The sequence below is a fragment of the Helianthus annuus genome, chromosome 10, assembly GCF_002127325.2.
Source record: "Helianthus annuus cultivar XRQ/B chromosome 10, HanXRQr2.0-SUNRISE, whole genome shotgun sequence".
NCBI lineage: Eukaryota > Viridiplantae > Streptophyta > Magnoliopsida > Asterales > Asteraceae > Helianthus > Helianthus annuus.
Window position 1 is genome coordinate 12,485,514 of NC_035442.2, and position 26,117 is coordinate 12,511,630.

Sequence of the window (26,117 nt, forward strand, 5' to 3'; positions counted from 1 at the left end):
ATAGTATTATAGCTTGTCATTATAAAATCTAACTCTTCCTGAGATGGTAACTTTTCAATTTGCCTAGAACTTTCCCCAATTTCTATTTCCTTGGGCTTGGGTTTCTCGAGAGGTAAAGCATCGAATTCTATAGGTTCCTCTATGTTTGGTATATACCTATTGAAATCTCTGGAAACTTCTATTCTTACTGGATAGAGATTTAAATTTTGAAGGGCCTCAGACAAGTTACTCATGCTGTTTAGCAAAATAGACATAGTCAGAATTCAAAAACTTTTTAAATATTAGTTCCTACTGGGTACTATTAAAATAACTGAAATTTACATCACACGAGGTTTTATTTTTATGATTTTCTTGATAAGACTTCTAGACCGTAGATAATAAAGGTACTAATACTTGAGTCAAATTATTTAAGAATTTGCATTACTTGCTACATTGACTAGCATATAAAGATCTGCTCATACTGTACACAATTAGTCAGATAAATAAACAAATAATCCCAAAATAGCAATTAATGGAAATTAAGTATTTTCTAAATACTTAATTGGCTTAAATCAGTGGCTTGAGAAGTGGCTCTGATACCACCTTATTTCTGTCACGGCCCCCGACCCGGTTTGACCCGTTTCAGGAGCCGCGGGACAGAAATCCTGCGGTATTTAAATTTTAGGCGACAGCGGAAGTCTTTTTAAAACAGGATCTTTTAATAATTCAAACTGCCCGTTTTATAAATGGGGGATAAAATCCCATAATTTACAATAATGTGATTTCTCCAGGAATTCTTTATTTTCAAAACATGTTTCTTTTATTTATTTACAATGAGCCACTTTTCTAAGCTGGTAGTGCTTCCTGACACTTTTCTTTGCTCACAACAGATCACCTGAAACATGTTTGAAAAAGGTTTTGTCAGCGGGGAAATACTGAGTGAGTTCATTCAGGTTTTAGGAAATGACCCATAGTTATAAATTACAGCATAAGAGCGATCACAATGGTTCCTATCCTATCTTTATCTGGCCTTCTGTCACAATGGTGACAAGTCACAATGGTGACGATGGTCATACCACTATTAGGTCAATGAACTCTAATAGTGACGTTCCTCCCTAGTAGGTCAATGAACCTAACTGGGAGAAATAGTAATGTGCACAATACCCCACTAACCAATAAATCAAGATATCCACGACTTAGTCCCTGTAATTATAACACTTTGAAAATAATTTGAGGTATTGTAAAACAATTGATAAAAAGAGAATGACTCACATTGCAGATTTAACGAGCAGTGTATAAGCCTTACTGATTTGCCTGTGATTAACCTAATTTAAATAATAATGCACACACACAACCGGGTTAATGATCAATACAGCATTTACGATAACTCACGAGATCAAATTCTCACAACGAACGACAAAGTGCGATACTTAAACATCCATCGATTTAACGACGAACGACAAAGTATAACCCTATCTGGGCGGCACTTAAACATCCATTGGATATATTGATCAGTCGTAAAATGAATCGTAATAGCGATTGAGTTATTACCCTGATTGCGGCAGCACTTCGTGAATCGTGTGTGTTTGTGAATGATTTCTATGATATCTCAGAGCATAATTCGAATTTTAACGTCGTTTCAGTGTCAGAATTCAAGTCCCAAGGCCCTCTATTTATACCCAAAATTTGCATCTCCCGCGTGTCGCAGAAGAATTCGTGGCACCTCCCGCGTATCGCCTGGGGTGTCATTTTTAGGGTAGGGTAGGTACGTGTCCAACTAGCTCAGGTGAGTCGACAGTTTCGATAAATTCAATTTAGACAGCGATTTTTGATGATAATTATCAGTTAGGGTTTACCCCCCTGAGTTTTAGGGGCCCTAATCCTGTTTCCGATTGTTCTAAAAATTTTAGGGTTTATGCGGAATTACTTGGGTTCCTCAATTAGGGTTTCCTTAATAGATAATTAACACACTAAGTATTAATTTTAGTAAGAGTTGTTACATCCTCCCCACCTTAAGAAAAATCTCGTCCTCGAGATTTATTGGAATAGTTGAGGATACTTTCTCTTCTCTTCTCTTCTGATTCCCGTTTGCAAGTGTATTAGGGTTCTATCTTTGAATCCCACTTTACTTGAACTAACACTAATCGTTTGGGTTTTGAGAAACTTGATCTTTCTATCTTCAATTTGTAGTGGTTTCTCTACAAGTTCATCTTTTTATTTACCTCTACATCTTGAAGAGGTACTACCAGGGATTCGTCTGTGAGACATTTCTTGTGATTGGATACATGAAACACATCATGTACTTCTGCTAACTCTTCTGGTAGTTGTAAATGATAAGCTACTGGTCCTATTCGTTGGTTTACTGGAATTGGTTCTACGTATCTTAGACTTAGCTTCTTTTCTTACCGAATTTATAAATTCCTTTCCAAGAAAATACTTTCAATAGCATTTTGTCTCCAACTCGAACTTCGACGGCTCTTGTTTATTATTTGTATAATTCTTCTAACCGTCTTCAGCCTTTCCTTCGTGATACTAAATATCACAGTCGTTGTCACCGAGGATTTCCTTTTCCTCATGTTTAATTCTTGTTGCTCAAATGTATATCTTAAATTCTTATGACCCATATGGATAGTAAACTTGCTTAGATAATGTTTCCTAATCTTAAGGGTAACTTGTGGCTTCTATGTTTTTTTTTTAGTTTACAAGTGGTATGTGCTTTTGCTATTGCCTTGATGCATACACAATTACCTTTTTGTGTTGAATTACCATACATTCAAATTCTAGCTTTGAAAATCTTCTATTCCTTCTGGTAAAGCTAAGATTGGAATATTTGTTTATGCTAGAGGCTTCTTTTTGTTTAAGTTCTTATTTGGAATTAACTGTTTTAGCTTAGTTAAGGATATATCTATCTAAGAGAATCCTTAATAAACTGCTTATAGTATCTGGCTAAATTTACAAGATTCCTAATTTCCATTTAGGGATTGCGAAATCTTCCATTTTAGTAATTTGCTGCTATCTTAGCAGGATCTAAGTGAATACCTTCATGATTCATCATGTGACCTTACGTGGTTTATTTCCTGTAATCATAAATACTTCTCCGGCGAGTGCCTGGATTTTTCTATAAAGTTCTTATTACAGAGAATTCGAGCATGGTTGGCTTACTAACCAATCAATTTCTAACACAACATCAAATTCGGCTAATTTAATAGGAATTAGATTGGCGAAGAATTATATGACCTGAGAGTTCTATATTTTCCTTTTTGCCTATTTCGACTGTAAAGATTTGTCTAAGTTTGATTAATGATAGGTTAAGAGTTTGACAGAATGAAGTATTTATAAAACTTTGGTTTGCACCAGAGTCAGATAATACTTTTTGTGTAAACGTTGTACCTAGGACGTACCGGCTATTACATCTGGAATGAGCTCTGCTTCCTGAGCAGTCAATTGAAAGGCTCTTGCATTCCTTTTTGCTTCTTCTACAGGTTTGGCTTTAGTGTCAGATGGTTTGTTTAGTTTTGGACAATTTGGCCTAAGATGTCCAGTTTCTCCACAGTTGTAACAAGCTGAAAATTTCTTCCTCCTGCAGTCTTCTTCCTGATGCCCCGGAATTTTGCAAAAATTGCAGTATCCTTTGCATCTTCCAAAATGCTTTCTTTTGCAAAAATTGCAAAATGGACTAGTGGAAGATTGCCCATTCCCTCCTTTCTTGAAATCGTTATGGTTACCCGAATGGATTACCTGGGTAATCTTTTGGGCTACTTCCTTCCTTCTATTTTCTTCTCTTGTCCGTACTAGTTCGTCAGTCAGAGTATTGGCTAAATCCACTGCATCATCAATCGTGCGAGGTTTCGCAGCCTTGACGATGTTACGGATTTCAGAAATCAATCCCCAAATATATCGAGAAATAAGTACCGGCTCTGGCGAAGCCAGGGTTGGTACTACTCGAGCATACTCGAAGAATGTCGTAGTATACTTTCGACAATCTACATCCACCATCCGGTGGGTTAAAAACTTGTTTGTCATTGGTTCCTTTTCATATTCGGGACAAAATTTTCTTTCTACCAAGCTCTTAAATTCTTCCAAGTTCATAGCATACGCCATCCTTCTTCCTTTTGATTGTAACACTGTATTCCACCATTCTAGCGCCCCTTCTTTGAAAAGATTTGAAGCGTACATGACCTAATCATCCTGAGCACATTTACTTATGGCAATTACTGCCTCAGTTTTCTCTAACCAACGTAGTGCCGCAGTCGCTCCTTCATTGCCTGCAAACTCAGATGGTTTACAAGCAAGAAATTCCTTGTAAGTGCAACCAGGCGTTGCAACTTTCATTTTCTTAGGGAGCGGCGCTTGTTGTGGTTCATTATCATGATTAACATGATCATTGCCTCCGTTTACGCTATTACTGAAGTTATCTTCAGAAATACGTTTGCTAGGAACGAGTTGTTGTGGTTCTATTGGATTTTTAACAGCAGCAACGATTGCTGGAATAGCGTTGGCTATCCCTTGAGCTATCATTGTTGGAATAGTGTTGGCTATCCCTTGAGCAACGATATTTTCTATATCCTGCCTAGTCATATATTGATCCCCCGGTTGTTGCTCGGAATCATTAACTGGTTCATTATTAGCGTTTTCCATTTGATAACTAATTTATAGATAAATAATTAGTATACAAGAAATAATCCAATATCACACTTAATTGCACATAATCACGTATACGAACAAAATTTGTAAATTTTCTAAAATTTCATGCTTCTATATACAACCGTTTTATTATTTATCTTACACATACTGATTTTACTATTACTATTACACAACAACAGTTTCATAAATCCCCTATCCTTTGTCAGATGATATTTTAGTAACGGCGTTCCCTCTCATCGTAGTTCCAGGAGATCTGTCCCCCAATCTCTTGGATCCTATTTCCATTGTTCATTAGTTCTTCACCAAGGCGAAGTTCAGCCGTATTCTTGTTACTTATTGGTGGATTTAGTAAAGCTTTTGAATTGAACTGAGGAAAAAGCTTATAGGGATGGTTTTGAAACTGTATTTCGTTAATCAACCATTCGTCTATTTGCGAGTGGATTGAAGGGTTTGGAATAGCTGGTTCTAAGTTCATTGGTAGTTGTGTTTCAAGAGAGCGATTAAAAATATTTTCATTAACAGACTTAATAGTATTATAGCTTGTCATTATAAAATCTAACTCTTCCTGAGATGGTAACTTTTCAATTTGCCTAGAACTTTCCCCAATTTCTATTTCCTTAGGCTTGGGTTTCTCGAGAGGTAAAGCATCGAATTCTATAGGTTCCTCTATGTTTGGTATATACCTATTGAAATCTCTGGAAACTTCTATTCTTACTGGATAGAGATTTAAATTTTGAAGGGCCTCAGACAAGTTACTCATGCTGTTTAGCAAAATAGACATAGTCAGAATTCAAAAACTTTTTAAATATTAGTTCCTACTGGGTACTATTAAAATAACTGAAATTTACATCACACGAGGTTTTATTTTTATGATTTTCTTGATAAGACTTCTAGACCGTAGATAATAAAGGTACTAATACTTGAGTCAAATTATTTAAGAATTTGCATTACTTGCTACATTGACTAGCATATAAAGATCTGCTCATACTGTACACAATTAGTCAGATAAATAAACAAATAATCCCAAAATAGCAATTAATGGAAATTAAGTATTTTCTAAATACTTAATTGGCTTAAATCAGTGGCTTGAGAAGTGGCTCTGATACCACCTTATTTCTGTCACGGCCCCCGACCCGGTTTGACCCGTTTCAGGAGCCGCGGGACAGAAATCCTGCGGTATTTAAATTTTAGGCGACAACGGAAGTCTTTTTAAAACAGGATCTTTTAATAATTCAAACTGCCTGTTTTATAAATGGGGGATAAAATCCCATAATTTACAATAATGTGATTTCTCCAGGAAATCTTTATTTTCAAAACATGTTTCTTTTATTTATTTACAATGAGCCACTTTTCTAAGCTGGTAGTGCTTCCTGGCACTTTTCTTTGCTCACAACAGATCACCTGAAACATGTTTGAAAAAGGTTTTGTCAGCGGGGAAATACTGAGTGAGTTCATTCAGGTTTTAGGAAATGACCCATAGTTATAAATTACAGCATAAGAGCGATTACAATGGTTCCTATCCTATCTTTATCTGGCCTTCTGTCACAATGGTGACAAGTCACAATGGTGACGATGATCATACCACTATTAGGTCAATGAACTCTAATAGTGACGTTCCTCCTTAGTAGGTCAATGAACCTAACTGGGAGAAATAGTAATGTGCACAATACCCCACTAACCAATAAATCAAGATATCCACGACTTAGTCCCTGTAATTATAACACTTTGAAAATAATTTGAGGTATTGTAAAACAGTTGATAAAAAGAGAATGACTCACATTGCAGATTTAACGAGCAGTGTATAAGCCTTACTGATTTGCATGTGATTAACCTAATTTAAATAATAATGCACACACACAACCGGGTTAATGATCAATACAGCATTTACGATAACTCACGAGATCAAATTCTCACAACGAACGACAAAGTGCGATACTTAAACATCCATCGATTTAACGACGAACGACAAAGTATAACCCTATGTGGGCGGCACTTAAACATCCATTGGATATATTGATCAGTCGGAAAATGAATCGTAATAGCGATTGAGTTATTACCCTGATTGCGGCAGCACTTCGTGAATCGTGTGTGTTTGTGAATGATTTCTATGATATCTCAGAGCATAATTCGAATTTTAACGTCGTTTCAGTGTCAGAATTCAAGTCCCAAGGCCCTCTATTTATACCCAAAATTTGCATCTCCCGCGTGTCGCGGAAGAATTCGTGGCACCTCCCGCGTATCGCCTGGGGTGTCATTTTTAGGGTAGGGTAGGTACGTGTCCAACTAGCTCAGGTGAGTCGACAGTTTCGATAAATTCAATTTAGACAGCGATTTTTGATGATAATTATCAACTAGGGTTTACCCCCCTGAGTTTTAGGGGCCCTAATCCTGTTTCCGATTGTTCTAAAAATTTTAAGGTTTATGCGGAATTACTTGGATTCCTCAATTAGGGTTTCCTTAATAGATAATTAACACTCTAAGTATTAATTTTAGTAAGAGTTGTTACACTCCCAGACACACTGGTAATACAAAACCCTATACTTATACATGTTATATTTTATGTAAAAGCTACTAACACAATGTTACAATGTTACAAAGAAGGGTATTGGTTTTATACCTACAAAATGCTTTAAAGCCAACACCGGCAATAGAAGAGCTTGCAACCTCAGTGATAGAAAGAAAAGAAATGGATTGGAGGACGAAGAATAACGGCGTAGACTGTGGAGTGTTTACGATGCGTCACATGGAAACGTACAAAGGTGACCAAAAGCCATGGGCGACAGGATTTGTGAATGAAGATGAAGTAAACAACAGATAGAAAGCACAACTTCATCTCCTAAGGACAAGATATCTCAGCAAAACCATTCTGTCAGAACACAACATGCATCGTCTTAAAATAATTAAAATGGCCAATGCTTTCGACAAAATGCCAGACAAAGAGAGATATATGAAAGATCTGGATAAGGAAATCCCAGAAAGGATGAAAATATATTTTAACAGGGCAACCTAAACTACATTTGATGATGTATTTATGTTACATATTTCAACTGTTACACCTGTTTCAAACTGCTTTAGTTCTCTTCTTAATATCGCATATATTGGTGTTTCTTAATTGCCAATTTTGTTTTTATTTCGCATGTGTTTTGTATGAAAGTCGCATGTTTCACATTGAATTCTTAAAATTTGCGAAATACAAAGTCCATTACATAACAAAACATGCAAATTTATTGGAACAAAACGTACATCAAAAAGTTCATTCAAAAGATGAAAGAAACTGTATTTTCATCTTCATAGAGCATCTTAATACAGTTATTGCACCAGCCAACTCTTTCAACTATTTCTCATCCCTCTCACCCAAATCCACCATAAACTTAACTGCAATTTCTTTAAGACTACTCACTTGCATCTGGGATAACATGTTCAGAATTTCTTGTCTTCTCTTCATGTTTTCCGTTACACGAGAAATGTTGGCCTCCAACATCTCTTGACAAGATTGATCCTCTTGAATCTGTTGCTGAATCCTTTTCCTCAAAACCTGCTTATTACTTGGTTCAGAAGAAGAAGAAGAAGAGGATGTTGGTAGATCTGCCATTTTTAAATTGCATGTCTGCAATAGTGATGAAAACATAGAATATATAATAAAAAAATTATTGATATGAATTATTGCAATCAATTATTGAACTGAATTATTTGATTTCAATAATTGAAAGACACAGTGCAAAAATAAAAATAATTACTCATAAAAGAATGCGAAATCAAAAGCTGCAATTGATGTTTAAAGTTTGCGAAATCTAGAATTACATTTGCGAAATTATATACCAAACTTTATTGTGTGCGAAATGACTATATTTAAACATGCGAATTTATGCAACATATCCATTCCTTTACTAGTCGGTTTATTTTAACACATCACATGCGATATATAAAAAAACACATGCGATATAGTAACCCAACAATTAGTTCCAATAAACACTTAACTTCTACCTCTGATTATAAATATAATAATAAAAAAATTCAAATAAAAAAACCCCCAAAACTTAACTAAATGACGATTCAAGAAATCTCTGCAAAAAAATGGCCGTTCTGTGTGGAATCAATCAATGAAACCCCCGCAATCGAAATTGATAACGAAGAATACTTATATGGAACGATTATGAAACGAACACCATAATTGACGGGATTCAATGATTAGCTGTCGTAAAAATGATAGAATAGAATGTCTGATATACCCTTATTTGTTAAAATTGAATCAGGACACGTGTATGGCTGTAGTTGTAGCGTACATAATGTACGATAGTGGGATTTGTACAATACTCTTTACCTATATATATATATATGTGTGTGTGTGTGTGTGTGTGTGAGAGAGAGAGAGAGAGAGAGAGAACAATCATTCCTTATTGTTTCATGGAACCCCACTCTAGTGGGTTTGCGAAAGATAATAAACACCCTGCACGCGCGTAGCATGGGCGCTTTGATGGCGCACTTTGCACACATGCAACACAGCGAGCCGCTTGAGAGGCGCCTTAGTATTTTTTATGGCTGGTTTGAGTGACTTGGGTTAGGTTGGGAGCATGGGTTGGGTCCATGAACCGGGTCAGAAACGACCGATGATGTCAGCAGATACAACTGCTAACATCATCAACGATTGTTGAGCCCAACAACAGTTTTTCGAACCAATAGTTTTTTGACCAGTTGTTTGATGGTCAGTTGTCTAACCAGTCGTTTACAGGTTATTTGTTTGAGGGGTAGTTTATTTCATAAGTTGTTTAAGTGATCAGTTATTCATGACTATCAATTTGGCTCAATAGTCATTTCCATCAACTATTTATCAACAACAGTTCTAGACCAGTTGTTTATCAACAACAGTTTCCACAAGGGTTATTCAAGATCAATTGTTTCATGTACTGATTAGTTGTTTAGGCTGAAACAACCAACATTCTATGGTTAAAGGTATTCAAATAGGATAAAATGCATTGAAGACATTCAATGTTTGATTTAAACCTTGCAGACCTGTATCATCTCAATTTCAGCATAAATACTAAAGGTTCCTTAGTATCTAAACACACCTTGAACACGGAGCATTGTAAAAAGAATTCCAACTCTATCTATCTATTCTAATCTTTCTTTTTTAAGAATATCTTCGGGTTTTCGAGGTCTTCTTTGTCAGTTCAATGGCTTAGGCTTTTGGGAGACTCGAAATTTGGTTTAAGGGACCCGTGTTCAACATGATCATGAGCAAACTTTCTTTTCTGTCTCGTAATTTCTTTATTGCTTTTGGTTATTTCAGTTCTATAATTTACAATTTTCCTTTCAATTCTCTAATGTAATTCTTTAATAGAAGTGTTAATTTATTTTATACGCAGCCTATTCCTACACAAACTTCCAAAAGCCACTATTCTTGCAAAAATTTCGTTTATTTTACATTGTGACAAGACATAGAGGTTTAATAATGATAACGAAAGCATTGATCTTTGTGTCAACCCAAAGTTTGTGTTGGGAGAAAAGGCGAGTGAACTAAAAAGCATATTGCATATAAAAGGTTTTAGTCTAACTGCAAACTAACATACTTCTAAATATTCTTATAGTTGCAACTAGCATAATTTGAATCATCTACCTCTATAATATAGAGAAGACACCTTACCACCACACTATGTTGTTGGAGGACAACTTGTAAAAGGTTTTATTATAGATTATGAAAGCATATTATGATATGACGATGACTAAAACATCTTTGTGCCAACCCATACGATGTGTTGGGAGAAAAGCAAGGTAATTGAAACGACATATTACTATTAGCATGAGATTTGTATTATATTTAGAATAGATATTTCTTGTATTATAAGTTAGGTCTATCTGTTCCTATTCAGGTGCTAGAGTATGGTTAGGATTCTCCCCTATATAAAGGATCATTGTATTCATTATTGATTATCAGATATACAATACCATAAACACTTTTATGGTATCAGAGCCTCGGTTCTGATAGAAACCCTAATCGTCAATTTTTCCATACCTGTCGTCGCACCAGATCTCTGATCTGACCCATCCTCAATTCGTTGAACATGACGAACGATAAATCCGAGTCTTCTAAACTAGCGACTACGGCAGCTCTACACCTGGCGTACTCAGTAACCAATATTCAAACCAAAATCCGCACCCTTGATGGAACCAATGTAACTTATTCATCTTGGTTGAAATTGTTTAAACTCCACGTTGTTGCCTATAAAGTCTTGAACCATATTGACAACACACCATCATCGGCAGATTAAGTATCATCCAGGGAAGGCGAATGTGGTCGCCGATGCCCTAAGTCGAAAAGAGAGAATCAAGCCCATAAGGGTTAGGGCTTTGGAAATGGTTATTCGAACCAACTTTCCTCTGCGCATTCGTGCCGCGCAGAAGGAAGCCCTCAAGGAGAAAAACCTTGAAGAAGAGTATCTCCGTGGGATGGAGAGGTTATTGGTACCAAATAAGGAAGGAACGTTGTGTTTTGAGAGAAGGATTTGGGTTCCTCTGTTTGGTGGTTTAAGGAAGGTTATTTTCGATGAAGCTCACAAGTCGCGGTACTCTATCCACCCTGGAGCGGATAAGATGTACCAGGATCTTAAAGATTATTATTGGTGGCCTAGGATGAAAGGCGATGTTGCTGTTTATGTGAGCAAATGTTTAACTTGCGCTAAGGTTAAAGCGGAATACCAGAAGCCTTCGGGACTTCTGCAGCAACCAGAGATTCCCAAGTGGAAATGGGAACAAATCTCTATGGATTTTATTACTAAGTTGCCAAGAACGCCAAGAGGCCATGACACTATTTGGGTAATAGTGGACCGCTTAACGAAGTCAGCACACTTCCTACCTATCCGAGAGAAGGATAATACGAGCAAACTGGCCGAAATTTACATGAGAGAGATTGTTACACGCCATGGAGTACCTCTCTCGATTATCTCTGATAGAGACGGAAGGTTCGTGTCAAGGATATGGCAATCCTTCCAGGAAGCTTTTGGCTCAAAGTTGAATCTGAGCACTGCTTTTCACCCGCAGACCGACGGCCAAAGCGAGCGGACGATTCAGACATTGGAGGACATGCTGAGAGCATGTGTTATGGATTTGGGCGGTAGCTGGGATAAGCATTTGCCTCTGGTTGAGTTTTCATACAACAACAGCTACCACACCAGTATTGGTGCCGCGCCATTCGAAGCTTTATATGGGCGCAAGTGCAGATCACCGCTTTGTTGGGCTGACGCAGGTGATAGACAATTGGTTGGTCCTAAAGTGGTACAGGAAACCACAGATAAGATCGCACAGATACGAGACCGCATCAGTGCGGCTCGTGACAGGCAGAAAGCCTACGCGGATCGAAGCAGGAAACCTCTAGAGTTTGAGGTTGGTGAGATGGTTTTGTTGAAGGTATCACCCTGGAAGGGTGTGGCACGCTTTGGGAAACGTGGAAAGTTGAACCCGAGGTATATTGGACCGTTCAAGATCTTGGAGAGAATCGGGTTAGTAGCATACAAGTTGGACCTACCTGCCGAACTGAATGGCGTTCACGATACATTTCATGTATCCAATCTGAAGAGAAGTCCAACACAAGATACCGTTGTCATTCCTACCGACGAAATTCATGTTGACGACACGCTCCATTTCGTTGAAGAACCTGTTGAGGTCACGGATTGGAAAGTAAACAAGACCCGCCGAAGCAGTGTCAAGCTCGTCAAAGTTCGTTGGAATGCTAGACATGGTCCTGAATTCACCTGGGAGCGTGAGGACCGAATGAAAGAGAAATACCCCCACTTATTTCCTGAGAACCCTGCTTCTACAAGCAGAACTTGAAATTTCGGGACGAAATTTCTTTAACGGGGGGAGAATGTGACAACCCTCACTAAACCAGGTATCCGTACGATTTAATTAATAATTAATTGCTGCTTAATTACTGTGCTTAACTGAAATTGCTGACGAACTGCTACTTGATTTCTAGTACTTGTATATTCCTGCATCATACTTTAATTACCGTCACTACATTATTTACACGTTGAACCTTAGTGACAAACATGATGCACTAAAGCACAGTAGCATTAGAACGGATAACCTATTGAACATGCTGATAAAGCCAGCATCAGGCAGACATTGCCTCTGAGGGCCTGTATGAGCCAGAAATATTTACTACACCCATAGTGAGTGTAGGGATACAAGGGTTGTAGAACTGCGTCTCTAGGAATAAGATATAATGACTGGATGTGCCTAAAACGTACTCTAAGCACAAGCCACAGCACTTTTATTAACATACTAGCTTCTGGCTAACTAATAAAGTGCCAAAACATAAGGAAAACATTCCTGACACTTTGTAGAATAAGTTGTGTCACTAAAAGTATTATTTACGACACTTAAAAGCTTACTTAAGCACTTTAACGGATTACTATCCAACCGAACAATCGGACTTTACCCGGAACATGAAAATATTGACATTAACAATACTGGTCCTTTTTCTGAGCCAGTTAGGGTCCCTGAGTACCCTAACACCCGCATTAGAATGCATCACACCACTAACCGAGTTAAACTCTAAACTAACTTAGTTAATCTAACTAATCTCTAACCAACACTTGGATTCTAACCAAATGACCCCCCCCCCTTGGGCCGATTCGGTCCCCATGTAACTAGACAAGTACCCTTTTGATTATTTTATACTATTGTGTCTAGTATCAAGAAGACATATAATCCAAGGGTTAATCACTTTCATTTTTGCCTATAAGTAACTAAGTAAGCACACAAGATCACTTACACCATCCAACATCACAACCAACTCTCTCCCTTGCTCCCCATAGCTCACGGCCGAGACCCCCTTGGCACTCCACCCATTTTCGGCTTTTGATCCATACATTCCAAGCACATACAAGTCTTTCGGGTCACGCATAAGGAGTCTCGGAGCTAACGGAAGGCGAAGGACCTCGTTATCTTGCTTTTATCCACCTCTTTTTCGCATAGATTCTTCCCTAGCCCCGAGCTAGAGGTATAACACTTAAAACTCATACTCGGATCATTCTAAGGTGGTTAATAAGATTTGTAACGGTTAAAATGCGAAAACTTATCTTTTGAAGCTTTAAAGGCTACTAAAACATGAATATTGTTGGATAAAAGCTTAATACTTGTGTAAAAGTTGTAGTATTTGAAAGTTGTGAATATTGAGGCCCGATCTACGTTGTGGTAGCTCGGATCATCGTTTAACCCGACTTTGTTAAGATCATTGATCTTGACATAAGCTTGTTTCTATCGGTACAAGGGTTAAAAGGTGAAACTCTACCACACGAGAAACATGAACTTGTGTAAAAGTACTTTTACTTGTAAAATAGTGTTTAAAACTAGCGGATCTACGTATCTGCAAGTGGTATTTTCAAAGGACCAAGTGTCGAGAAAATCATGTTTTCTAAAAGTCGGATAACACACTAACAAGCATGATTTTTACAAACCACAAGTGTATAAACACTTGTGAAATGAAAAGTTTCGACAAAATAACGATCTTTGTAAAAGTTGACAAGAAGATGTAAAGATAGATTTATTCTAAAAACGAGGTTTTTACGATAATAAGTTATTTTACACATAGATCCACAAACTATAACGGGATCTACACTATAGTTTTCGGAAAAACTACAAGTTCATGTGATTATGCGATTACATACTTGTCGACTAGTTTGATGTGTCGGAAATTGTTTGATTGAATCAAGAAGTTGTTGAAATGATTTTGTAAAAGAAAATGATACGCTTGAAAGCGTGGCCACCTCCAGTTACAGGGGAAACTCTGGCGAAATTTTTCTAAAAATATATCACTTAGAATTATTTACAAGTGTTAGAATTATTTTTGATATGTTTTCAAAATATATTTCGCCACGACTTTATTTACAAATATTCGGAGGTGGGATTTTCACAAAACTAAACGTGACAAATATATATTTGGAAAATATATTTTTCACAACACTGTTTATGATTATTTTGTGAAAATACACAAATATTATTTTTAGGGTAAAAATAATATTTACAAACGTTGACGAATCCAAAATAATACAAACGCTTTCACGATAAACATATAAGTTACAACGGTAATTATTATTACCACACGATTACTAAAACGTAACTTACACATTATACAGAAATGATTATGAACGTATATTTTATCAACGTATTATTCTTGGGGAAAAATTATGTGAAATGGAAATATAATATTTTTGAGAAAAATATTTATATTTGGAATTAGAAAGGAAAATATATTAAGTGAGACTTAATATTATAAATTGAACGCACATGTATTAAATCCCCCATCCTTGGGAAGGAGATTAACTACCAAGTACATGCAAAAATATAAACACGAAATAGTTGTCTAACTATTTCCCAAAAACCCAAACTATAAAGCTAAGGCACGGCCATCCGTCTAATAGAATTAGTACATGTAGGTCGTCGCACAGCTGACATTCGGAGTACTTGGTAGAGACTCACTGACTGTGAGTTCATGTCCCCCTTTTCTCTTAACTGTTTTCAGTTTTCTAAACTGCGGGGGTGAAATACATGTTACAATGTTTATGATTACTTTATACATGGTATGGTTAGCGTAAGGAGGGTTACTTTTTATATCATGTGAATGGGTAGGCGGAAACTTGAGGTCATTAATCCTCAGGGTAGGACCGAGGGGCAGGAGCGATAGATCTATTTGGGTGTGGCGAGCCCAGTCCCAGGCCCAGCATAACGGACCTTGGGATGACTTTGTACCCAACGCATAAATCTGCTAGGTTTGGCCTTCCTACTTGCATTTCACATATATCAATGGCCTTGCAAACCATTGGTGATCTCTTTTTCCTTATTTGCTACATACCAGGATTTTTGATAAATACAAAGGTTTATTTACTCACTTACACATGAACTCGCTCAACATTATTGTTGATTTTTCAACTTACATGTATTTCAGGGAATTAAAAGATCTGGCACGGTATGGCACGTTTTCCCGCTGCACTAGTTTCCAAGGTCATCCGGGGTTTAGGGAATGTGACTCTTTCCTGGACAAGTCACAGCCCTTAAACTGTGTTTATGTTATGTTTAAGTTGTTTTGTTTGGGAAACAATGTTATGGTTATTAGAGTGTTGTTCCGTTTAAACAATGATACTATGTTTGGTTTTAAAATTTAATGGATGACTCTTGCATGTTTTTAATTCATATAGCTTTGTTATGATTAAGCTATGGTATTAAGAAGTCACACCAAATTAACCACGCTTCCGCAAAGCCAGGGTGTGACAAGAATCCCGTCTCGTACTTCAACTAGTACGCGACCTACCCACAGAATATGACACAACTGTTTCATTAATCAACTCCAATAACGCAGACTGGGATCTTGCACCTACGATGTTGAATGATGAAGTTATACGTATTGAAGGCCGCCAAAACCCATACTTAATGATCTTGGTGGCACCGAGAAGCCGACCTTCTCCTCAGACCAACCCAAACACCAACCAACAACCATCGCAGAATCAACAGTCGTATGGTGGTCGGGGAAGGGGAAATTGTACAAACCAGCTGAACCAGAACAACCGTGGTGGCGGCCGCGGACGCGGAGGAGGACGATCCCCAGGAAACAACACATGGCCTTCACAGAACACGCAAAATATGAGGTATCCATCATGGGCTTGGTGGAACACACCACCATGCCCCTACCTGACCCAATTCTCATGGCCCGGAATGGTTCAGCCACGGGTCAGCCCAGTTCGGTAACCAACCGACTCAAAATAACGGCCCAACACCTCCGGCTGCCTTCTACACCCAGCCCGGTTCCTCGGCCTAGGCCCAATTCGGTCACCAACCTGGATATCACGCCTTGTCTCCAATGGATCATCAAGCCGCCCTTTCCGCTATGCAGTTGAACTAGCAAGATCATTCTGTTATGGACACTAGCGTAGGCTCACATCTTAGTTTAGAACCTGGTAAAATTTCCATCCCTTCTAACGTTCCTGTACATACTAAAATTCTTATTGGCAATTGTCATTGTCTTCCAATTCATGGCTCTGGTATTAGCTTTCATAAAATACACAACCAAACATTGATCCTACCCAATATCCTTTATAGTCCATCTATTATAAAAAAAAATCTTATTTCGGTAAGAGGTTTTACCCGTGACAGTAACCTTTCCATTGAGTTTGACCCCTTTAGTTTTTTGTGAAGGATCTCAAAACTGGACGCACACTTTCCGACCACAATAGCACGGGGGACATCTACCCGGTTACACCACCACAACTTCCACTACAGGACTGCTTTCTCACAGCTACCAACTTTCCTTGGCATGATCGTCTTGGGCATCCTGGCGCTCAAATTTTAAATATATTTAGTAGTACTTTACACAATTCATGTAATAAAGACGTCTCGTCTAAACTTTATCATTCATGCCAATTATCTAATAGTAAAAGATTACCTTTTTAGACGTCCAGTTCTTTTACTTTTTCACCTTGTGACTTTATACATTGTGATTTGTGGACATCATCCATGCAAAGCAAAACTGCTTATAAATATGCTTATAAATATTATACGGTCTTAATTAACAATTTTCCCACTTTGTTTTGGTCTACCCTTTAAATATAAATTTCAAACCTTTCCAAAGTTTATCAAATTTCATGGCCTTATTTTAACACAATTTAATTGCCACATTAAAACCTTCCAATGCGATTTAGGTGGTGAATTTGAAAACAATACGTTTAAACAATTTACTCAACAACAGGGTCGCTTGTTTCGCTTCTCGTGTCCCTATATCTCATCACAAAACGGTCGAGCTAAGAGGATGATTTGTCGACTAAATGATATCATCCGTTCTTTGCTCATTCACGCCAATCTCCCACCCATGTTTTCGGTCGAGGCTCTTCACACGACCACTTACCTTCACAACATTCTTCCCACCAAAAGATTAAATTTTTACATACCCAACTATGCTCTTTACTTACAACATCCAGTTTACGAGCATCTTCGAGTGTTCGGTGGCGCATGCTACCCTAACACTTCAGCCAACCTCATAAATGGCATGCTCGATCTATTTATTGTATCTTTCTCGGCTACTCACCCGATTTTAGCAGATACCAGTGTTTTGATCCCACAATGGGCAGAGTACATATTTCATGCCATGTAACTTTTGGTGAGACATGTTTTCCGTATATTTTTCCTACATCACCTACCTCATACATGTTTCTAGACGACCCGGTGCCACCATTGTTCACATTCAGGTTTCAGCCACCACCAAAACCCGCTCAGCCTGCCATTATACCCTTCCCCATCACCAACACCCATCGTCCAAAACCTACCGCCCATTCCATACAAATCGAACAGCCTGCTACCCATCCATCCCCTCTTTCTAGCCCAACATCCTCACATAACTAACAACATACACCGATCCAACCGAACCCAACCACACAAACCAGTATCGTTCACCCAATGACCACCCGATCGAAAACTGGGTCACTTAAGCCTACTCCATTTCCGAATCTGTTAGTTGCAACAAACTCCCTTATCCCCACCGCTTTTAACTACATATAAAAGAATTACTTTTCTCTTCAATTTTGTATCAACATTTACTGAGAGAAGTGTTTGAAATGCATAACTAAATAAGTAGGGTTGTAAACGAACTGAACGTTCAGCGAACGGTTCGTGAACCGTTAGGTGGGAAGTTCGTTTATGTTCGTTTGATTAATAAATGAACGAACACGAACAAGAAACTTTGTTTGTTAAGTTAAACGAACAAACATGAACAGAGGTTGCATTCATTTATGTTCGTGAACGTTGGGTAATGTGTTCATTTATATTCGCTCATTTTTAGTTTTAAAAGATTTTAAACCTTAGTTATACTATTTGTCTCCCCCAAAATCCCTCATGTGACCACTTCAATTTCCGTTTGTATTAATGCTTGACAAACTTTTAAATTTTGTGTTAGTATTGTTTTTAGTAACTATGTAAACTATGTTTGGATAATTAATTTAAGTGCTTATTTTTTTTGTGGACTCATTGTAATCTTTGTGACTAAAAATGCAGAGTTTATTCTAAAATGAATATATGTTCGTGTGTATTTATTTGTGTTCATTTATGTTTATGAACATTTGTTTGACTTGATTTCATTTGCGTTTTATAAGTGTTCGTGAACATTTCATGAACACGTTTATCTCCTTAATGAACGAACACGAACAAGAAATCTTGTTTGGTAGGCCTTTGTGAATAGTTCATGAATAGACTCATTTCTTAACAAACAAACACGAACAAGGCCTTGTTTGTGTTCGTTCGGTCCGTTTACATCCCTATAAATAGGGGTGTCACTTTTATATAGGATTTAATAAAGTAATGTTTTTCATTGGTTTATTTGGAGGGTTTTCCCATTAAAAGCATCTACAAGGTAACACATGTCCGGGTGGGCGACGGTCGAGGCCCTGTCTTCTTGAGGGCCCATGTTTTTTTCTTTTTTAAAATCTACTACTTCTAATAAAACAAAATAATGTTTAGCCACTTGTCATTAGCTTAAGCCAATACTTGCCATGTGGCATTTGATTAATACCTCATTTTCTCAAATGACCGCCAAAACACAGCATCCCTCATGCCTTTTTTTTCTTTTCCTTCTTCTTTCTTTAACCTAATAATGTTCACCGTTTCACACAATCAACTCTTCATCTTCACTCCAATCTTCTTCCAAGAATATCATCGGTTTCCATATAACAATGAATTATTTCACTGGATCTACATATATAGATGGTTCTACGTTCTTCATCGTCTTCATCTACTTCTTCTTTTTCTTGATTCGATTTCAGAATTTCGAATATCGATCTACAAATCTGTAAGTTGTTTTTGTTAAATTCCTTCTTTCATCATTATTCATGTGTTCCTTCGTTTAATTACTGTGTTAAAACTATGTTTCTGTTGATTTAACCCTAAATCCGATTTTCATTGAAAATCTGTTGATTTTGGGGTTTTAATATTATGTTTTTGTTATAGAATATGATGTTTATGCAAACCCTAAAACCAATTTTCATGTATAATATTGTTTATTTCTCATTTTTATTTATTCTATCAAGTTTATACGAAACCATAGATCCGATTGTTATGGAATATCTTTGTTAGGTTTTATTTGAATTGATGTCTAATAAGTTTTATTTAATTGTGATGCTTAATAAGGTTTTGATTGTGATTCAAAACCCTAAATCCGATTGGGATTGAAAAATATGTTGATTTTGGGGTTTTAATTTTATGGTTTTGTTAAAGAATAAGTTGATTATGCAAATCCCTAAAACCGATTTTGATGCAGAACTTTTTTATTTCTAATGTTTATTTATTCTATCAAGTTTATACGAAACCCTAGATCCGATTGTTATGGAATATCTGTCTTAAGTTTTATTTGAATTGATGTAAAGTAAGTTTTATTTGATTGTGATGCAAAATAAGTTTGTGATTGTGATGCAAAAGCCTAAATCTGATTGTGAGGGATTGTGATGCAAAAGCCTAAATCTGTTTGTTTTTGTGAGGGATTGTGATGCAAAAGTCTAATTCTGATTGTGATGCAAAATAAGTTTTATTTGATTTGATTTTGTATTCTATGAACCTCATTCGTGTATATCATTGTTATGAATTATAGTTTTTTATTTGATATGATTCTGTTTTTGTGTTTTTAGTCTGATTTATTGGTTATTGTTATGTTATACAAACCCCGATTCTGATTTTCATTGAAAATCTGATGATTTTGTTTTTATTTCACATGTTTATGTAATCTATGAACCTCCGTTTATATACTGTTTTAAAACTGATGAATGATTTTTCGTGTTAATGTTGTTTTTTTGCTTAACGATTTGATATTGTGATTGATCATCGGATTATGAGTGTTGTGTTTGTAATTTGTTGTTAGGCTAGATAAATTTGTGGAAATTTAGAAGTGTTTGGTTGTTTTTATTTCATTATATTGTCGAATCTTTGCTCCACCTTCCTATTGTTTTGTTTGAAGATTGATTGAATATCATATGTGTTCTTGGAGTTTAATGGTTTGATCCTTGATGTTTGACAATTTAATTTCGGATCATGATAAGGGTTCGGTACTATCCATCAGTTTGTTACAAAATTATTATTGTTAATTATTATTTCCTTATTTAGAGGATAGATAATAACTTGATTTTAAATTCAAAAATTTGATTTGGATGATAATATGGAAGTAAACGATTTGGAGTTAATAACATTAATTGGATTTCCTTTTTAGGTGGGTTCAATGTACCTAGACATGTTAGTTGTTTAAAATTTAAAATTTTATATATAATTTTGATTAAATTCTTCCAACATATTATAGTAATTTTAAATTTAAATTATATTTGACTTATTTTTAAATAAAGTTACCTGAAATAGAAGTTGACTACATTCATTTTTTTAATTGCTAATTATCCCCTAATTTTTAGTAACATCTAATCAACAATTATTGGTTTCTAAATAACTAACTATATTCAAATTATTCAACAATTATATTAAAAACATTTATTGATTGTTATTATATATGCTTTAAATCATTAAAATAATAGATACGGAATTGACTTTTGAACTTTCAGTGTATTTTAGATGATTATGTCCCTCAAGATACTAGCATTTGTATGTTTTCAAATATCGTTTTAATTATTAGAAGTCTGTTTAAAGAATATATTAATATTCTTAAAAAAGGTCAAAAAATGTGTTTTTAGTATTTTTGGCTGATAATTTCCTTATTTAGATGATAGATAATAACTTGATTTAAAATTAAAAATTTTGATTTGGGGGATATTATGGAAGTAAACGATTTGGAGTTAATAACAATAATTGGATTTCCTTTTTGGGTGGGTTCAATGTATCTAGAAATGTTAGTGGTTTAAAATTTAAAATTTTATATATAATTTTGATTAAATTCTTCCAACATATTATAGTAATTTTAAATTTAATTATATTTGACTTACTTTTAAATAAAGTTACCTAAAATAGAAGTTGACTACATTCATTTTTTATTATTGTTAATTATCCTAATTTTTAATAACTCTAATCAACAATTATTGGTTTCTATATAACTAATTAGATTCAAATTATTCAACAATCATATTATAAACATTTATTGGTTGTTACCATATATGCTTTAAATCATTAAAATAATGGATGCGGAATTGACTTTTGAACTTTCAGTGTATTTTAGATGATTATGTCCCTCAAGTTGCTAGCATTTGTATGTTTTCTAATATCGTTTTAATTATTAGAAGTCTGTTTTAAGAATATATTAATACTCTTAGAAAACGTCAAAAATGTGTTTTTAGTATTTTTGGCTCATAATTCCTTATTTAGAGGATAGATAATAACTTGATTTTAAATTTAAAAATTTGATTTGGAGGATAATATAGAAGTAAACGATTTGGAGTTAATAACATTAATTGAATTTCCTTTTTAGTTTGGTTCAATGTAACTAGACATGTTAGTGATTAAATTCTTATTTGTGTGTTTTTAATTAGGGGAAATCTTGGTTTTTGAAATATGTTAATTCGTTTTTAGGAGTTTATGGATCAAAGTAGTTGGGTAAAAAGTCAATATGGATTCAGGCTTTCGATTCAGTTGACCCAAATCATTTTTAATTTAGTAGTATTTTCATTTACTTGAATAAAATGATCTATGATGTTTTGGCATGTTTTCAGTATTTATATTATCTGTTTGACCCACTTATAGAGAAAACATAACATGAATCACAACCCAAACATAAAATCTATACAACCTTTGATACTATTATCTGCAATTCTTGATTTTCTGGCTTTTAAACGGGTAGCCATGAGGTATTATCATTTGTCATCTAAGTGAATCTTATTTGAGTAGTAACATGCCAACTTCATTAATTTTCCACTTCAAATACTTGGCAATTTCTATGGTTTTTTAGGTTTATTTGTTTTTAGTTCCAGGTTCTACTTTTATTTTTCCTTCTATAAATCTATAATATGCAGAGCTGTAACCGTAATGAATGAAACATTAAAGCATGCCGAATGCTTGCCGACTCAGACATGCTTTGCCATGACGCAATATTGTGAAGGAACCCTTGACGCCATCAGGTGATTGTGCAATTTTGGATGTGTCGTCGTTCCTTCACAGAATTTTGGATATGTATTTTTTTAGTTTTCTATCTTTTGAGTTTTTACTTGCAAGTCCTTATTCTAATTCAAGATAATGTGAAACATTTTTGAGTTTTTCTTTGTCGTTCCTTTGTTAAGATAATCATAAACTTTATAGGTTTCATCATTTTTTTTTAATTTTAAGAATTGTCATTGTGTTGTCTTTCATCTTTTGCAACTTTTTATTTTCTTTAACACATCCAAACATGTCTTCCATGAAATCTTTGAACAGATTATCAGGACACTGGTATCAAAAGGCGTTGGATCTGAATCTTATGCAGATTTTCTTTTGATGAGTTAGATATTTACATGATAAAAACCATGTATTTTATGGAAACAGACTGAATTAAAACTATATTGAAGCTTTGCAAATTTGTAGGCCCTTCAAAGTTGTTCATGTTCGTCAAAGCTCCTTTTTCTTTCAATATGCCTCTCCACTTTCTTCTCAAGCGTGATTATAGATTCAATAAAAAGGTAATGTTTAATTATCGGAACATTTTTATTTAAGCATGTTGATGGCTTCAAAAGACCTATATTATTTTAAGTACTTTTAGAATAACCAACTCTTTTTAAATTATTAAATCGTATCAAGTTTTCTTTACTAATGGTACCTCTTATGAGCAACTTTACTAATAAGTGATAATATATATATTGTATATATTCATACAAATCTATAACCTAGAGCTTGATACTGGACGTTCATATTTATTTGTTTGTTATCTATTTTTTTGCCACATTTACAACTCCATCTAGAGTTTCAAGTTATAGTTGCTTTTAGAGGTTGCAAGATTAGTGGGATGGGTAATTGGTCAAAACGGGTAGTAGGTTTGGATCATATGTGATGCTGTCCTTTTACAACTCTATTTAGATTTACAGGCTACACTTGCATGTAGAGGTGGCAGGTTGGGTTACATGCTAAAACAATTAAATTTTAATTGCTTAGGCAAAGCTTTTTAAAGGCGTTTGGAGGAAAGGATACTAGAGTTGACCAATTAAATCAAGGTAAGACTAACAAATTTTATCAACCTTGGATCTTTGACTACAACAAATGATCAGTTCGAAATAAAAGCAGCCTGATATTTTCTAAATGTCGTTACAATTGATCATTTTATCTTAAGGCTTCCTAATCGCTTAAATACACTAATTTGCAGTTTCTACTATAAGTAATAAAAATTCTTCTTATTGTTGTGACCTTATAAACTCCATTTCCTTAGTCATATCCTGAACAAAATGTAACTGAAATCTGTGGTAATGTTTTGCTTGGAGTGGTCTGAACCTTTGATCATATTTGCTTTATGCAGTAGCAACTGATCTATGAAGGACTGGAGAGGCGAAAGATCGGTTTTTTCAGCATTATTCCTATCGGCACCAAAGCTGCCAAGGTATAGACCCACATTTAAAACATTCTCAAACTTACATTGCTTCATTTATTACAATTTAGGAGTGTTTTGTTTAAAAAAAAGACCAAGTTTTTATCAAATGGATATAAAACACAACCCAAATGGGTTTGAGTGAAGAGTCAAAAAGTCATGACTCTTCAACTTTTAACATAAACAAACTGAGTCAGTTGAAATAGGGTTTGTATACTAATAGTTTTTCATCCATATTTATAAACCTTTTGTAAATAAATAATGCACTATGTGTGATAATTAAAGACAATATTATCACATTAATAACATGCATTTAGCAGTTTTATGCACAGTTATGATGAACCACAACTCAAATGGGGTTGAGTAACAGGTGAAAACGTTAAACAAGTCCTCTTAACACAACCTTTATTAAATAACTGGTGCAACAAATATTATTATTATTACAATAATAGTTGTAATTAACTACCTATTTGATCCGTTTGAGATAAGAGACAAATCACATGGTTTAGCGACTCATCTTTTGTTTATTCTAGCATCTGTCAATTTAGGAAAACCAAGATTGTAAAACATATTTCATTCCTGTTCTTTGTAGGTTATCGAGAAAGTTTTGCTAGCCCTCAATGGCACATTGAGCCAAGTCGCCTTCCGTGTGACAACCATGGATGTCTCGGACTTGACCATGAGAATTGAAAGGTCGTCTACTTATGACTAGGACAAGGCCGCCACAAGCAACTTTTGAAGGTTTGTAAAATGAAAATAATCAAATTATCTTTTATCCGTTATATAAGGTTTAATGTCGTCGGGAAAGGTGATTTGATGAAGGTTATACGAAGCCACTAGGTATTGTTTCTCGAATGGTTGGTCTGCTATGGTTCGTGATGTTGGTCTGGAGGATAAAGATGTTATTGTTTTCCATGTTGTTGATGCTCAGATGCTAAAGTTCACTCATTTTAAGGCTGATTGTCTTTCCGGTGTTAAAAACAAGTTTTTTTGTAGAGATGTTATTTCCCGAGAACGGTAACTTGGTAATTTATACTTTACTACTTAGGATGAAGAACCAGCTGACCTTTTTATTGACGATTGCATTTATTCTTTATTTAGTGGTTGCCGAAAGAGTTTATGACAGGTATTTCAAAACCGACACTTTGGATGATAACTTTACAATTCGTTTTGGAGGTACATACATGTGGAATGTCAAAGTGAATAGGCTCTGGGGATCGAACTACTTCATTCAAGATTTCTCACAAATCAACAAAGAACTTCATCTCATATCAGGTGATGTAATCATTTTTGAGTTGGTTGCGAGACGTATTTTCAACATTCTGGTTTTCCGTCCTAATGGAATATAGTCTGTTGTTCCCGAGGTTGCCAATGGTGTTGGTGTTGAAGAAGAGGAAGACACATAACAAATGGATGTTAGTGAAGATTTGTATTTAGACGGCGAAAATCAAGACATGGAAGATGACATTGTGGACGTTGAACATGATGTGCCAGTCATTGTAGCGGATCCTGTGTTGGAACCAGACTTTGTTGACGTTCCACATATTCCGGCCGTTGTTCATCAAGCCAACCAATACGAACTAACATGGTGTCCATCTTTTTGTTTTGTAAGTTTTTCATACTCTAAATGCTTTATTTTAATATTATGTAAAGCTTTGAAGTTTGTATTTTGTTTATTAGTTTTTTAATTTGTTTATTTTATCGGACTGTAATGCAGCGGTTCCCAAAGGCATTTGCAGCAAATGTAGATATGTCTGTCCTTGATGAGATGGTAGTTCAAACTGAAGATGGGTTTTCAATGACACTAGAGATCCGGCAAGAAACGGCGCGTTGGAAAATGCTGCAGGCTGGGTTGGAAAATGGAGCTCAGTTTTTGCTGCAATATTATAGGGATCAAAACACGTTGCGAATTCTTAATCCGAACCCCTAGGTGATGTATCTATTGACAGATAGCGTCAGAAGTAAACAACTAATATCGTTACCAAGCATG